The following is a 12,544-nucleotide window of genomic DNA, read 5'->3' on the forward strand; positions in this document are numbered from 1 at the left end:
CATGCTTTGGGGGGGCCCCCCGTGGAGCAAGGCAGAGCAGCAGCAGTGCAGAGGTGGGTGGAGCGGCGGCTCCGTGTCCAGCCACTCACTAATTCTGCCCCCCTCCACCATCCCTAATGGTGACGGCAGATTCTTTGAGACTGGGGCCTGTGGGATCGGAGTGGAGGCAGTGCCCCGTATGGTCTGATTTGCCCCGGGCCCCGCATCCTGCTTGGGTTGCCTCTGCCAAGGGTAATTGGTGCTCTAGGCGAACTAGGTAACTTAGCGCCCCCACCACTTCTAATATAGAGGAAAATAAGAAGTCTAGAATGAACTTTTATGGGGAGAGCAGCCTGGAGACCGGCCCCTAGAGCCCTGGCCCTGTGGGGTGGGTTCACTGGGCAGGAATGAGGGGCACCACTGGCTTGGGGGCAGGGGCTGCAGGTCAGGAATGAGGGGCACTAGCAGGGTTGGGGGCAGGGCCAGTCCAAGGTGGAGCTGTAGCCAGCCAGGGCTGTTATTTAGAATTATGTTCCTGTTTTGTTCTGCATATAATTTTAGCGCCTTCCAAATTTTGGCTCCCTAGGTGACCACCTAGTTTGCCTAATGGTTGGACCAGCTCTGTGTACCTGTGTAATGTAGCTGACAGCTATAAATGCGCTTCAGACAGATCAATGTGGGGTCTTCACGGGGGCAATCAAAGCTTGGACACTGGTGTGAAACCATACATGCTAGTGTATAATCGGAGCACAAAAGTGACAGAGTCCATAATGTCAGGCCAGTGTCTCCTGACTCCTATGCTGTACTTCTGTCTAACCTGAAAATACAAGGTCTGTTCAAAAAGTATCGAGACTGAACATGTATTTGTGGTACAAAGTATTGGGTGGGGGGGTGTGGCTTTGATGTACATGTCTGGGCATGTTGGGACTCCTCTGGGCAGGTTTGCAGCTCATGGTGTTTCCCCAGTTTTCTGTGGCCAGTGGTTCAAGTAAGATCATTTGTGTCTCGTGCCCCCTTTCGTTATGTCAGTGTCCAGAACAACATGCATTAAATTTTGCGTGAAAATCAGGAAAACAGCAAGTGAAACATTTGAATTACTTAAAATAGCATTTGATGATGACACTATGAGCCATGCAAGTTTTTGAATGGTATCATCAGTTTAAAGAAGGATGATCATTGGTTGAAAGTCAGCGTTCTGGACACACTTCAGTATCATGAAACTGTGACAGTGGTTTGCAGTTCGGTTTGAAATGAAAGGCGATTGACTGTCGGAGAGATTTGCAGAAGAAGTTGGAATTTCTGTTGGTTCATGTCATTCAATTCTAACTGGCGATTTGAGAATGAAACGACCAGAAAAATGGGTGTCTTGGATGCTTCACCACGACAACGCGCCTGCCCACTCAGCACAGCTTGTGAAGCAATTTTTAGCCAAACAATGTTGCCCACTAGTGCTGCAGCCTCCATATTCACCTGATATGGCCCCATGTGACTTTTTTTTTCTCTTCCCTCAACTAAAGAGAACCTTGAAAGGAGGAAGATTTTTGTGATGTGGAAACAGTAAAACAAAATGCGACTGAGCAACTTTTAGCGATTCTACAAATTGCTTATCAAAGACGCTTCCAACGATGGCAGAAACATTGGGAGAAGTGTGTGGCTTGCAGAAGGAGTATGCTTTGAAGGAGACTAAGCTGAAATCCCTGTAAATAAAATATTTTGTTTCCTACAGCATCAGTCTCAATACTTTTTGAACAGCCCTCATATTCTCCTTTTGAAAATAGATAAACTGTGGGGAAGTTACATTTGGCTCAAAGGAGTTTAAAACAACAAATACTATACAACGGCTTTGTAAATGGCTTCTTCACAGTGTAGCTTATTCAAACTGTTGCATACAAATGCATAGTCCCTCTTGACAAAATTTGTGTCTTATTGATAGCTTTGGTTCATAAGGCTTAAATTATGGCATTTGGAAAGCATTTATACTGCTCCAGAGATTTCTTGCATAATACCCATCTTATTACCATGTGGTAGACTACTTCTACCCCAGAAATACATTTGGCAGCATAGATTTCATATTGGTGGGGGGCCCAACCAAACAAAACAAACCCTTTTTTGCCTTGCAGTTTTGAAATGGTCCATTGCTAGTGGTTCCTCTTTCTTTTTCTTGGTGCTGCAAGGAACTGAGCTGCATTACATAGCTCTTTCCTGAGCTGTGGTCACCCTTGGCAAGCATACTTTCTTAATATATTTTTAACATGCCTTTTCCATTTTGGTAATTCATACCTGAAACACTTCTGAAATCCGTTTTGGGCATGTGTTTTTGATGAAGTTTACAAATGCAGGACTGTTAATGCAAGACTCAGTAGCTGCTCCAGTGTAGATTTGTTTTCCTTTTAGGAAAAAAATAAAAAATTGAAAATGTGTCATTCTCATACCAAATGTTGTTGAGGAAAGAGTTCAGTTAGTCTGTATAATGTGCCGGTGACCTAGGAATGTTTCCACTTTGCAAGAACTAAACGTGGGTAGAAATTCAATGATTTCCACCACAACCCTTCCCCCCCCCCCCCCCCCCCCCCCCCCCTTCAGGTTCAAACATCAATTTTTTTTTTCCTTATCTGTAGAAATGACTGAAAGATTTTGGGGGGGGGGATGTTTTAAAAGGATGCTCATTGCACTTTTCTAAATGGGGCAAAAACCAGCCTTTTTTTCTTTGTTTTTATAAACTGAACTGTGGCATGCATGATGAATTAAGGGGGCTGGTGAAAGAGATGGTTTAAATATATATACTCTTCTGAATTTGTGTCAGTCTCTAAGATTCTATTTTATATATTCCATTATGCAGGTTGTAGTGATTTGTTGTTATCACTGGAAGATAACCTGTTTGCACCCCCCTCCCACTCTTGTTCTATAGGTATAAATAGTACAAGCTTAAACTTATCAAGAGAATTCTATCACTTCAATAGTAAGAAGTTTTCAATATACAAATTGTGAGTCACTGAAGTGCCAGTCAGTGGATTTGGGTGTGTCTGTCTAATAAAACTTAAACTTCTTTGTAATTTAAACCCATACCACTTCCTCCCGGCTGCCCTCCCCCTAAAACTGCCTCTGTCCACTGTAGTCTCTAACGAGAAGAAAATGTCAGTGGGATGGTGCCTTGTTAGCTATTCTAGTGCTTTAATCTTGGGTGGCAATACAAATCAAATGTTTGGATTGGTATTTCGTGCTAGTGTACATACAGCATTTCAGCTTTTTTAGTTTAACAATATCTTTTAAATCATCTGGCTATAGTATTTTAAGTACTGTCTCTTTAAAAATCTATTAATAAACTAATAAAGCGTAAGTCCTAGTGTTTTAAAATTACTGGAGTGCTTTGTGAGCAGCTCAGCAGTCAATTATGGCATCATTAGGAGTATAAATGGAGGGGGAGGGGAAATGAATAATAATGACTAAATAAGCAATTATGAAATACAGATAACTGATACAAAAATTCAGTGAATTGAGGACAGAAAGGAGAGCCTGTTTTCTTCAAATAGGATTTCTTTAAAAAAAAACCCAAAACAAATGTTTCCACACCTCCCCCTTTTTTGTTCTAGTTTTGATGGGAATTGTGTGTGTGTGTGTGTGTGTGTGTGTGTGTGTGTGTGTGTGTGTGTGTGTGTAATATATAAATAAATAAATAATATGAAAAGGCCCTTGCCTTGCATTCTGTTTCTTGCTGTTGGCATGACCTTCATTAAGAAGTACGCTAAAAAAATATCCCCCTACACCCATCTTCTGGTGCATAGATTTTGGGTGTAGGGTTATATTTGTTCTAGTAAAGGCTTCCCTATTTTCAGGGAGGGAGCTTTGGTCTACTCACTTTACTTGCTCCCCTACCTGCCACATACACTAGTGGGTGCAGTGCTGCCCTGCCTGGCTCCTATGGGTGGGCAAGAGCAGCACAGAGCAAGCCCTGTCATGGCAAAGATTCCTGAGGGCGATACTGGCACCCCTTCATAGATAGGGGCTGGAGCCCCACTTGCCCCACTCTAGTTACGCTCCTGAGTCTTTGGTTATAGTACAGCCTCCCTAACTCTGATTTCTACCTCATGTCCTATTATCTTTCGGGAAGAGAGCAGGAGCTATGAATACTTGGATATCTTTTTTTTTTTTTAAGGAAATGTCCATAGTAAACCTTCAGACTTGGTGAGTAGAGCAGCTTTTGATAGGAATAAAGACTTTTTAATGAAGGCTTGATATGTTGATGTTTGAACGTATCACAAATTATGGTGGGGCCTGTAGTCTAAGGCCTTCATAGACTGAAGATGTACAAGCAATCTGAACATATTCCTTTATAAGTAGAGGGGCTACCCAGTGTGAGTCACTTACATATCCTGTTGCTATTCTCTCTCCAGACTTAATGAAGGCAAGGAGCCAGTTTCAGTGTGGAAGGTGCAATTCACTGCTGTCAGACACAAGACGAATCCTTTAATCTTCTTTTAGGGTATTGCATTGTACCCTGGTTATGTCCTAAATAGGAGGCTTGGGATGTGAGAGGAGGAATGAATATATTTATCACACTGAGGCCTATTAGATATATTTTATAAGCTGCTGGTATGAGGGAAGTCATTCAGTTATCACTGAAAACATTTTTACAACTTGTCACTTCCGAGTTGACTGTGAAGCTAGTGTGTGTGCAGCAAATATTTTGAAATTTTAAACAAGAGACGTGATTCACCACCTCATGAACTAGTATATACACTGCTGTCTTGCTTCACTGGTTTCTCAGTGTAGTATATTTTTGTTCTTTCTGTAGAACTAACCAACAGCTTGGAAGTCTTGTGAATCAAAGAATAAGCAACAGATGTAGTGGTGTTTTGTAGTAAATCTGTCTTTAACAGGTTTAATTTATGAGTATATGCAAGTAACTCTTAGCACACACTTGATCTTCCAGAGCTAATTTTGTTCTTAATAGGGTCAAAAGTGGAGTAGTGAAAAGCAAAGCAGATAGCATGGTTGAAGATGTGCCAGTGCTATTGAATCTTTGAGTCCAGTTGTCAGAATTTTGGAAGCTAAAGACTAGCTAAAGGGGAGTTAATAACCTTAATTGGATGTAGATGATTGTGTTCATAGATGTTACCAGCAACTTTTGGCAATGTTATTACTAGTCAAGGAAAAGCAAACAAAATTTTCAAATGTTAGTTTACATCTTTAGGCATTTGTGATAACCATCCTTTTCAGCTTCCTGAGCGAAGAGAGGCAGTTTAAGACAAATGTCAGGCTGTTCTCCTCCTGGTATCGTATCCTTAAGCTTTACACCAGATACATTCTCTGGAATCTTTTTGGCTCCAAGACCCTGTCACAAGTGTGAGCCAAGCAACCTTCTGAGTGGAGGGGGCAGCAGAAGGCTCATCTCTAGCCTGATAGTTAAGTCTCCAATTAGCCAGAAAGGGCTCTGAGCTATCTGCTCCCTTGGGACTTGACTGTATTTCCAATGTGCCCCTAGCATTGGCTAGCCTGAAACTTAATCTTGTCAGGTGTCAAATGCTCTTTATATAAAGACTTTTCTCCAATAGTCCAGCGAACAGCTGTATGGTAGGAAAGTCTGGTACTTGATAGCTTTATATTCATCAGGTTTGATATTTGGTATATCAAAGTCTCAGCTTTTGAAGTAGTGACCTAAAGCTTTTCCATTTTAAACTGAGAATTTGCAGCTCAAGTAGTTCTGTGCAGGTTCTGTAAGAATATATAATACAGTACTTGGTGTTCTGCTGTAATATCTACTATAGCACATTTAACATGGTAGTTAAAGGACTTTTAAAAAATTCAATAAATCATTAAGTCATATTAATAGCATTTCCATTGGCTTGTGCAACTGGAGAACTATTGCCAAAGTAGATAGTTGCTTTGTAAGAATAAGACAATTGAATTTTGCCAAGAGAAATGTCTGCTTGCTGCAGAATCATTTCACATTGACAGTTGGCTAGAGTGGTGTTTTTGGTATTAATTTCAGAGGTAGAAGTGGGGGTGGGGATTATGTTTGTCTGTTCTGTACATTAGCAGCAAAGTAACATGCTTTGTGCTAATCTATTTCTTCTCCTCCAAGAATTTTGGTGCACATCACAAAAAAAAAAAAAAAAATCCTTATGCCATTATAAAAAAATAAGTATCTCATTTTACTGGTGGTGACACTGAAGAACAAATTCAAAGACATGTACTTGGTACTGCATAAGAGTATCTTGCAGAGCCATTGGCTTCAAACTCAGAGTTAGTGGAATTCTGCAGAACAGAATTGAACAAGCCTTTGAACTAGTATGAAAAGAAAACTCTACCTTTCTCTGCAGCCTTCTGCTCCCAGCCTCAGGCCCAGGGGGTTGGACTAGACCTCTAGAGGTCCCTTCCAGCCCTACTTTTCTAAGATTCAAAAGTTCAGCCTGGCTGTAAGAACACTTGTTAGGCTAATAATAATATTTCAGCTTTTACAGCTGAAGTAATGCCATCTTATTAGCAAATTTCTTATAATCAATTAGCGTGTTGGAAAAGCTTCATTAGTAACTCAGACTTAAGAACATTTGTGTTAAATTCATTGAATGGTTTTGAACAAGTTAAAAACACAGCACTTGGTGATGAAAATCAATAGGCAGGAACATGTTTAAAGATTTTCTTGCTGCTCCCTTGAACAAGAAGAAAATATAGTGGAAGGAATAAAATTTCAAGGGGAATGACTGGCTTAGAATTTTGTGGGACTGTTTCTAAGGGTGTGGGCAGATGTAGTGCTTGGAATGTCCTAAATACACTTTTAAACCCCAAGGGTGCCTATACAAGAGTGTGGAGGCTGCACCAACATGCTGGAATTCCAGTGCGTTGCAGCAGACTCGATTAATTGGGTCTGCTGGAGCGTGGCAGTTGCCACACTCCAGCAGCCTCCTGCGCATCTCATATCCATGTCCCCGCACTTAAAAATGGTGGTGGGAGTGCTTGAACTAAAGCTCATTGAATGACCTTTAGTTCAAGCACCCCCGCTGCCATTTTTAAGGGATGCCGATGCACAAGATGCAGCAGCGCTTTAATTGGAGCGACTCTTGGAGCCACTCTAATTAAAGCACCGCCCCCACCCCCAGAGCACGTGTAAAAGTGCCCCACGAGTTTAGATGAGCACACCACTTAAAGAGTGTTTCTTAAATTTGCTGGATTGTTTCAAAAGCACGCTGGGAAAATCTAGTATGAAGTGGTTCAATGCATGTTTTACTTGCAGACATAGAGCGTTCCATGCCTAGTGCCTGGTCAGTCCTCCAAGCTACATCACTTCTCACTCCCTTCCTGTTCCCCATCCCTGCCAAACCCATGCAGGGCAAGGGGTTGATCTGGGATACAGACCAAGCTCTAGTGCCCAAAAATCTATTGCCTACAGAGACCATAGTCTGCAGGGGTAGGAAAGCAGAAAGCATCTGTTTTTGGTTTCACTTCCCTGCTAGGGACCCTGGGTGGGGGTCACAGAATCATTTGGAATAGGTAGCCAAGTACCAGGTGGGGTGGGGGGCTTGCTATGTGGCCCCCTTCTGGTTTCCAAGGGGCTGGGTGCACCCTCCCCACCCCACAACTCCAATTTTAAAAAAAATTCTTTTAAATTTGTTTTTTGCCTGCACTAGCTATTTTCATTTCCATGCTTATAGGTCCCAGGCCTGACTACAAGATTGTGACACAGAGGGGTGAAGAACAACTAATGGGCTAATTGACTTCACATTTTGAGATGGAATTAACAGATGTTCTATTCTATTAAGTACCTGTTCTGCAGTGGCTCCATCTTCACCCTCCCTCACACCAAATACACACCTGAGCAAGTGGCAGATGTTTCCTGCTATAAGAAAACTTCACCCTCTGCAACAAGCAGGGGGTCAAACAGCCCCCCTCAGCACCTTTCAGTCCTTCAATTCTCTACCATACTCATGCCCTAAATGAGCATGGGGCCACCACCCCTGCCAAGTGGGGTCTATTTCCTGTGATGGGGTCTAGGCTGTTTGCCTTGTGTACCTGTGCGTGCCCAGCTCACCATACACATTTTGGTAAAATGTAAGTGTTCCTTATTAAACACAATAAGCCTTTCTTTTTCTTTCTTTTTTTTTTTTTTTTTTTTTAACTCAAAGTTTTTTTGAGAAGCAGATGCAGAAAACTGCAATTGCAATTTGCAGGCAGTGGCATCTTCCTCTTCCTCAGCGTCCAGTCAATTCTGGTTTCTTCCCTCTCTAAGGGAATCCTTGGAAAAATCCAGGCAATGACCCCTGGAAGGCATGATGGTCTGAGTAGCCTATCACTTCTTGGTGGTGGTTTGGCAGCAGTGCAGTCCCTAAAACATGGCAGTCCTACTTAGAAGAACCTTTAGAAGTGTACGGGTAGACATTTCTGTCCAGGGACAACTATGAATCGCTTCCTAATCGGTGAAACTCCTGGAATGGTTCAAGTGTTATGTCTGTCTGCACTGTAATGCTGCTTTCTCCTGTACTGGCTTCTCTTTTATTATCCAAGGACTCTCTGCAGCTTACATCAGTCCTGTTTGTATATCATTATACCTGCTCTCCCATTTAGAACACTAAAACCTTAGTAATGAAAAATGCATTGTATAGGATTTATGGTGATGAATGTTGACAGTAGTGTTATGAATGCTGGAAAATCAGCAATCCCATTGTAATGCCTATTGGACCTTCAGTGAAATGTCTGAGGAAACTAAACATACAAAACTGAGACTTACTGAAGGTCATACTGCCTTGCAATCTCCTTGGTATGCTTTACTTGGCAGCTATGTTGGCTTTGACCAACCCTTTGGTATTTACTCCTTCGGAGATGGACACTTCAGGGTCAAATGTGAACTGTGTATGGTTTTTTCCCACTGCATCAGAGGCAAGTGAAAAAATACCCAACTATACACCTACATTTCGGGTCTTTTCTAGGCATATCTAGGCATGTCTTGGCATATCTGCTGCTGATGTATAGACTTTTGGGGGTGGGGGGTGGTATGTTTGTATGTGTGTGGCACTTATTTTAAGAGACATGCCCCCAAAATGCAAAAATATTTTTGAAGATTTGGGCATGCAAGCTGCTGTTTATAACTGTTTTAACTCTGTACCACTAATTTGCTCCCCTTGTTCCCCCTTCCAAAAGTTGGGCAAATTTAACCCTGTTGGATCATAAAGCGCTGACCCAATATAGATCTTTTCTTTGTTAGGGTGTTTTGGTTTTTGTTTTCCCTCAAAAATATATGAAGCCTACTTCTTCCATGTCAGAGAGGGAGGAAAAATAAAAGGGGTGGGTATGTGGTTTAAAAAAAAAAAAAAAATTGCACTCTTTTCAGGGATCATACCAAACCACCTATTTTGTTTCATAGTATATCTTCTTTTATTAAGGTAGTATGCTTAAAAAATGGGAGTTTACAGCTAAATAGACTTCTGTTTTAGAGAAGAAAATATCCTGTAGTCTTTAATATTTGATCTTAAGCAAATGTTAAAAATTACAGGATATCTTTTTTTTTTTTTTCCTAAAATAGAAGGATATATAGCTGTACACTCCCATTTCTTAAGCATGCTACCTTCCTAAAAGAAGATATATTATGAAACAAAATTGGTGGTTTGGTATGATCCCTGCAACGTGAGTTTTTTTTTTTTGTTTGTTTGTTTTTTTAAGAGCTTAATGTCAGTAGAAATTTTAAATTCTTGTAATGTGGCTTTCTCACTGAAACACAGAATTAAAATACATAATCCCAACTTTAATAACATTTATTAGAACACTTAATGCTATTCAACTAATATAGTTTGAGAGCAGCATATTTATTTGTCACTAACAAGTTGTTAGACATTTAAAAATGTTGATGGGGGGAAGGCATTACAATGAAACTTGTATGAGGAAGTAGGATTATTAATGTTTGTTTGTTTGTTTGTTTGTTTGTTTGTTAACACTCCCCCTTTCCCCCTCCCTCCCAGTCTTTATCATACCCTTTATTTTAACTCCTGAATTTTGCATAAGTAGCATTGACAGGAAAAAAAAGTACTTAGTTTTTAAACTCTTACTACTAGCTAGAACGTCTAATTTAATATTTTGCCTTCAGTAAACAAAGCTATGAACGTTGAAGAAAACCATTTCTATATTTGTAGATATTAATATAAGCAGTGCCTTCATTAAGGGCTGGTCACTATTGAGTTAAGCTCATTGGTTTCGATCTCTTATAATTGTTTATAATCTGTCACAAGATAGGGAGGGGAATAGAAAGGTTTTGTAACTGAGTGTTTTTAGATGCTAATTAACATGGCTCAACACTACAGATTAAAGAAGATAACCTTTTGCACGCTTGTTCAAGCTGTTGGGGAAATTGTTTTTTTCCTCTCCATATAAAAAAAAAAAAAAATGTCAGGTCATTTGAGACAGAGATGTTTCTGGTTTGGTCTACCCCTTAAGGAAAGGGATCAGTTGGTTTCTGGTAGCCTGACACAGATTTTTTTCAACATGAAATTCTGTATTCCCTTTCCTAAAGGCAGTCCATGTTCTTTCCATTCCAGAGTACTTCTACCTTACTGTTGTGGAGCAGGTGCACACCATTTGCCTTTAGGAACACTTGCTAATTCAGCCCTGTAGGTTAGGTAAACTTTTGTGACTAAAAACAAGACCAGAACTTGTGCACACCACTTTTTAGCACCACCCTAAATGTTACATGTCTTTGCTTGCTACCATGTTTACTCAGATACAAAATTAGTTTTCCCCTTTTCCCCCTCCCCCTAATTGTCAGAGGAAAAATGGCTCTCATTTTATAATTACATACGAGGAAATCCCACTAAATACATTGTCTATCATTTAAACTATTGCCAAAAGCAACATGTGCTTAGCAGTGGAAACCAATTATGAAGTTGATTTTAAATGTAGCCAGCACTGAGCATGTCTATAAAACATAGCCCACATTGGGCAAAAGTCATGCTCAAAAGTGTGTTTATGGAGTATCTGTGCTAAAATTTGCAGCAGTTTCAAAAAGTAATGTTTTAATTGTGGATGAAGTAAGTTCATGGGTACTATATGCAAATTGCTAGAGCTATGTTTAATATGAAGGTTATGATTTTCAAATTTGCCCCTCCTTCATGTGCTTGGGTAGAGCAGGATCTGACAGCAAGGAGCGGGAGAGGGCAGGGAAAAAGGGATACCAGGGGACAATGTTGGAAGGGGAAGCAGAGTGCAAAGCGGTCCACTTGGCCCTCCAGACTTATTTTCCTTCCTGTAGCAGTGGGAGGGGGATAAATTCAAAACAAACCTCCAATAATTAAATTCTATACCTGGAAAATTATAACAAATCTATACATTTTCAATATATAGAATCTAATTATTGGGGGGTGGGGTCGTCTTATAGTCAGGGTTGTCTTCTATTCAAGTAAACAGTATTTTTCAGTATGTGGTTGACCACTGGTCTCGCTTGGTTTTTATAATATAGTAAATATTGTAATGTTCTCTTACCAATGTGTTTTGTTAGAGCAAGTTGTTGCGTAGTCCTGTACTTATTTTTATCTGCCTAGATTCTGAAGTTGTTTATTTGCTTATCAAAAGTAAATATATAATAGGGAAGAGAATATTTTGCCACTTTGTAGGAGAGCATCTTGTGGAAAACATGAATAATCCTCACACAGGAGGTTTCAGAAAAGCAGACAGCCTTTTATTTTAGGTAGTACAATGGCAAAGCAAAACCAGCTTAGATTTAGCCCAGGGAGCGAGTGCAATTGGTGGCCATTCTCTAGCAGTTGAGTAGTGATTATAAACCCTATGATGTGGGGATGGGGAGCTGAAATATTTGATCCTGGCATGAAAATATTAACAGGTAAAGGAAGTATAACATTGCCGTTTGAGTGACTCATTCTCTGTTTTTCTCTTCTCATTCCTCCTGTCTGGAATTCAGCGTACATGAACCTGACTAGCCTTGCAGTTGCCCAAAGCACAGAGCAGAAGCCATGGGGTCAGTTACCCACAAGGCTATGCTGTTTCTACTCTGCTGTTTTTCAAAGCCTCCGGGGAATTGTGGCTGAGATGCTGGATCTCTATTCATCAGCCCCAAGCTATAAAGCAGCACATTAGCATCCGCTCCAACATGTTTTGAGGTGCTCTAGTTAGGATGGCGCCGAATGTTTATTTGGCATGGCCACAATCCAAATTAGAACTACATCTATTCATACCCTAGGTGCCTTATAGTGGTTTCTTCAGGGAGGTGACACTTTATCTTGTCCTTCTGTCAGACAGAGGATCAGTGTAGTAGAAAGCAGTGGATGATGGAAAAAATAAAAGTAGAAAAAAGAGTATTTTTCTTGAGACTTGGATGCCCCTCTTTTTACTGATTAAGTAAAACAGTATTTATTGAGCTCACAAAATAGTTACCCGTCTGAAAAAGAAGTAGGATTATTTTAGACTGAAATCCTATGCTTTGTGGTGCTGCCAGAGGGAAAGGGTAGACTTCATCTTGTTAAGAAAACATTCACCCTTTATTAGATTTAATCATGAACTCTCTTATATTGCATAATGGACATTTTGCCTCCATTTAAGCATTTTAATTGGGGCCTGCATAAGGGAAAGA

General features: G+C 40.5%; 1 protein-coding gene across 9 annotated transcripts in view; it reads left to right on the forward strand.

Moving 5' to 3' along the window:
- OSBPL3 (oxysterol binding protein like 3) overlaps positions 1-12,544 on the forward strand; it is a 153,240-nt gene that overhangs the window by 21,824 nt on the left and 118,872 nt on the right. Inside the window, exon 3 of one of the 9 annotated variants that reach the window (XM_025208103.1) lies at positions 7,629-8,025. The exons of the other annotated variants lie outside the window; for them this stretch is intronic. The gene's annotated coding sequence lies outside the window, so the exon portion shown is untranslated. The remainder of the gene's footprint in view (positions 1-7,628; positions 8,026-12,544) is intronic. 9 annotated transcript variants of the gene reach the window in all.

The sequence above is a fragment of the Alligator sinensis genome, unplaced genomic scaffold (genome assembly GCF_000455745.1).
Source record: "Alligator sinensis unplaced genomic scaffold, ASM45574v1 scaffold978_1, whole genome shotgun sequence".
In the NCBI taxonomy this organism is placed as follows: Eukaryota; Metazoa; Chordata; order Crocodylia; family Alligatoridae; genus Alligator; species Alligator sinensis.